This window comes from Triticum aestivum, chromosome 2D, assembly GCF_018294505.1.
Source record: "Triticum aestivum cultivar Chinese Spring chromosome 2D, IWGSC CS RefSeq v2.1, whole genome shotgun sequence".
NCBI lineage: Eukaryota > Viridiplantae > Streptophyta > Magnoliopsida > Poales > Poaceae > Triticum > Triticum aestivum.
Genome location: NC_057799.1, coordinates 607624138 through 607628954, shown reverse-complemented (window position 1 = coordinate 607628954; position 4817 = coordinate 607624138). Strand labels below are relative to the sequence as shown.

Here is a 4817-nt window from a genome sequence, read left to right as displayed (position 1 = left end):
CAGCACGCCTAGAGCTCTTTCCCTAATCTAAATCATGGTGCAGAAGCTATGGATTGGATGTTCTGCAGATGATACGGCAACTACTGCCCGCATAGGAAATAAAGATGTTGCTCTAGCCAACCAAAACAGAGGGCAGAGACTAACCGGCTGAGGCAGGAATCTGGTCAGCTTCAACAGCCGTGCTCCTTGTCAGGGTAGTAGACTCCGGTGGGTGGCTCTGTGTCCGTCTGGTCGATGGAGGCGGCGACAGCGGCAGCGGAGGAACCCTAGGTGGCGGCGACTCAGGTGTTGGGGAAACGAACGATCTGTTTATGCGTGACGCACAGGAAAGAGAAGACCTTACTTCTATTTATTTATTTGCTCCGACTCAATCATTATCCGAACATGACTGTTCCTTATTATTATTATAATTATCTACATCTACACTTCTACATCTATATCTACATCTACACTATCTACACTACTATTAAAAGAGCAAACATAAGTTCTCCTAAAGCCACACAACAAACTGTACACAACATAACCAAGACCTTCCGATCAAATCAATCTAAACATATCCTACTGCTCATATTGCGTTAATGATCTGCCACCCAGATCAAACGACTCAGATCCAATGTTTTGCCGAGCAGACTCGTCGTCTGCCCAATCTCCGCGTCCACGATCTCGCGGCCTCGCCCGCAACAGCCGATGGATTCCACCCGAATCGGGCTAATGAGATCGATATCCCTAATTTCTCGCCCCATACCCACGATCCTTTTCTTTCTCTCCCCAATCGTGCTGCCCTCCCTCCCTCCCCACCGCCCCGCCCTATCGCCTCCACGCGAGCCCAGCGCCGCCGCCCTCTCGTGCCTCCCCCATGCGAGCCCAACGCCGTTGCTCTCCTCTGCCGCCCCCACACGCTGTGTGCGTGCTGCCACCATCTCCGCCGCCTCCTCGAGACGAGGCCGCTACCATAAGCCCCACTCCGGCGCACTTGCCCGCCCATGTAGGTACTCTTTCATCGGCCGTGGTGGTCGCTGCCGCCGCGCTCCATGACGCCTGCGACACTGGCCTCGGGAACTCGGTCTGGATCGCCTCCACGCCTCCACAGGAGGAGCAAGAAGGCCTGGTACGCTACATCCCTCTCAAGGCCCTACTTCCTCTCCACCAGTTGAGTTAAAACATGTGAGTCGTTGTACGCTGGGTGTTTGATGATAGTTCTGCAAGGAAGATCATGCGTGCTACTGTGTTTTTTCAATCTCTCATCTAACATTGTCGTGGGAAGCTTCTAAGGATTGGAGTACCTCTGCGTACAAGTTACAATGGGCCTGGTGGGGTAAAGGGGTCTTCAGTTGATGTTTTCAAATCTGCAATAAGCTTGTTGTCTTACACTGGGATGCAGTTCTGTTTTATTTGGAGATGGATTGAAAAATCCGAGCTACAATGACCTTCTACAAAGCTGTCCGAAAATGTGAGTAACATCTCCATATCATTGTGTCTGAAAAACTACTGCACCATCTTTATTCGGATTGATACACGTATATATAGATGCTCTGGTCTGCCCTCAACTTTTGCTTCTTTTTGCTTCTTAATTGGTTATCATCTGGCAAAGTATGCTTATTTATTTGGCTTGCAGCCAATATTCTATAGCTGATATACATTTTCCAGGTATATTTGGTTCTAATCTTTTATCTGCTTCTTCTCTGAATTGATAATGATAAGTTATGTTCGCCGCAATTCTGCCGCCACCGTCCACGTCGTTTCCATGATGGCAGCCTTGGCGCCAGGGCGTGGGAGCTACTTCTCAGCCTTGCCGGGGTTGACGGCAGCGACACAGTTAAGTTACAACACTGTGTATTTCTTATTTTCTTATGAGATAAGGTAAAACTTTTGTCCAGCATGGTATCTGAGACTGAGTGTTTCGCATTATTCTCAATCTTCAAATGTTGCTGTCTTTGCAGATCATTAACTTTTGGCGTGTTCATTTGTATCAAGTGTTCTGGAGCTCATACAAACCTGGGGGTGCACATTTCCAAGGTAGCCACAATATCTATGTATTGCTAGCTATTTGTCAGCAGTGTCCTTCCATTTTCAGTTTTATTTCTTCTTACTTGGAATGATTTTAAATTCAGCCGTATGAGATGTTGGCTAATACTCCCTCCGTCCGCGAATAAGTGTACATCTAGCTTTTGTACTAAGTCAAAATTTTAAAATTTTGACCAACTTTATAGAAAAGAATAGTAGCATATATGACATCAAATTGATATATTATGAAAGTACATTCGAAAACGAATCTAGCGATACTAATTTAGTGCCATAAATGTTGGTACGTTTCTCTATAAAGTTGGTCAAAGTTTTAAGACTTTGACTTAGAAAAAAACTAGATGTACACTTATTCACGGACGGAGGGAGTAATGGATTAGACTTTTCAGTTATATAGTTGGGCTTTTATTCGCTAGCCCTTTCTGAAACTAGGCAAGTGCAACCATGAGGCTTACTTTAGAACTTGTAGGGACCCTTTGATATTTTCATGTCCTAGCGATTTCTACTGTCCCAGTGTGGAAGGTTGTCAGGCAATAGACAATAAAGCAGATGTTTCAAGTTTCAAGTATACTTTCTAGGTTGTACAGTTGTTTGTAAGTTGATAAACACCTGCATGGAGCCACACCCATATATTAGCAAATAAATAAATAAATTCTGAAGCAAGCGTCTTTTGACAAACAGAATTAGATCATAGGCTTTTTGCGAAAGATGTCGTGCACATATATGATTGACATTCCTAATATTATTTCCTTCCCCTCGAGATAATATTACTCTTTCTAATATTCTTAGTATACTATTTTTTCATGTATTAGATACGACAAGTGATCATAATGTCAGGTGGCCAGTGCAGATATAATGTTTGGTGGTTCAACTATTCGTTTCTGGTGTTTGAGTAGAACCCTGTTTATTTTAGGTGCTCTGTGAAGCTAGATGAATGGACAGATGAACAAGTTGATTTTTTGATCGATTCAGGTGAAAATGGTTCTCTTTTAATAGTAGTGTAGACTAGATACGAGGCATTTCTTGGAAAGTACACAAAGCCAAGGCAAGATTGCTCAGCGGATGACCGAAATGATTTTATAAGGTATACACTAAGTTAGCAGATTCTCATTCTTTGGGATGCATTCCCGTAGCATGGCAGGGTTCTTTCATATTTGCTCAACACAACTCTACTGAAGAATGATGATTCTCCTTATTCGCACATTTGTATGCGAAAATTATACTCCTACAAAATTACATCAGTTGATGATTCTCCTTATTCGCATCTCGACTCAACAGTTTTTGTCTAACCAACAGCTTTCATGTGCTTCACAAAACAATGACAAATATCATTACCAGCAGCCATTTAAGTTGTCCTACATTAAAGTTGTTGGTTATTCTCTATTATGTCGTTCAATTTGGCCTACGACCTCTAGATGGTGATCAATAGTGTTGCAAGTTAGATAAAGAAAGGTGAGTACTGGTCATTTGAGTAAGAAGTTCTTACATGAGGAAAATATTTGGCGCTTTCATCGAGGCCATCTTTGCAAAATGGGCATGTCTAGGACTAAACAATGATCCAACCTAAGCCAGTTATATGTTCTTTAACGTGGGTTCATATACATTTAAAAAGACTATTTTTGTAAAGGTATGTCACATATTTTAGTGTAATTATAAATCTCCACATATTATATATGATGCCACCAATGGGTCATTCCGACTAGGTATTTGTATTTTGAAATGTTGTTTCTCAGTTTTGTAGCCTTTTTCTTAAGAGGCATAAAAGGGGCATCAGGACTATGTAAAATTCGGATCTATAATATGTATTTTTCTGTATAAGAGGGCAATGAAATTCATGGTTTTTTAGTTTATACTGTATTATCCATGATTAGTTGATTACCAACTGATGTGAAATACTTGCAAAATTATAGAGGGACACTAGTAGAAAAAGAGGCTTCCATACGCCCCCATTAGTCCCCAAAACAATCGAACCGCGACAAAAGGGGTCTTTAGTCGCGGTTCGGGAGGAGACCCGCGACCAACTATCTGGGCCCAGCGCGCTCGGTCGACAGCTGGCGGACGGGAGGGGCTTTAGTCCCGGTTGGCCTGGCCAACCGGGACTAAAGGTCCCCGAAGGCCTTTAGTCGTGGTTGGCCAGGCCAACCGGGACTAAAGGCCCATCCAGCTGGCGGACGGAGGGGCTTTAGTCCCGGTTGGCCAGGCCAACCGGGACTAAAGGCCCATCCCTATATATAGGACTCAGCTCACTTCACTTCACTCAGCTCACTTCACAATTTTCAGAAGGGGGCGGTGGGTTTGCTTTTGGTTCCTCCTATGCACACAAGGTGTTCGATGAAATGCCCGAGAGCCTGAAACAAACATGATATGAAGTGTCTGAGCCACACTTGAGCTTTCTCATTTATTTTTCCTCCGCGATCGCGGTTAGCAACTTGAACCTTTCACGTGTCATTGATAAAATATGCATGTGTGTAGTTCATTGTTTAATTTGTATTATTTCTAGCTAGTTAGTTTAACAAATGCATGATGGTTAATTATATACTTTATATAATAATAATGCAGATGAATCGGCAATGGATGTACGGTCCCCGACTCTCCGGCGAGTTCACTACGGGTTTGAAAGATTTCCTCGTAGTGGCAAATGCGAACAAGCAGCAAGGTTTTATTATCTGTCCATGTGCTGTCTGTAAGAATCAGAAGGGTTACTCCTCCTCAAGAGACGTTCACATGCACCTGCTTCGGCACGGTTTCATGCGAAGCTATAATTGTTGGACCAAGCATGGAGAAAGAGGGGTTAG

The 4817-nt window shown here is 43.3% G+C and overlaps 1 long non-coding RNA gene across 2 annotated transcripts; it reads left to right on the top strand.

Annotated features, from left to right (window-relative positions):
• The first annotated feature begins 806 nt into the window (after nt 1-806).
• LOC123050367 (uncharacterized) lies at nt 807-3867 on the top strand. Of its 2 annotated transcripts, XR_006423759.1 has the most exons (4): nt 807-1450; nt 1702-1815; nt 1941-2016; nt 2995-3867. It is a non-coding gene; the product is annotated as an uncharacterized lncRNA (long non-coding RNA). The 2 variants fall into 2 exon arrangements; XR_006423758.1 differs by having other exon boundaries at nt 807-1815.
• Nucleotides 3868-4817: the final 950 nt, after the last annotated feature.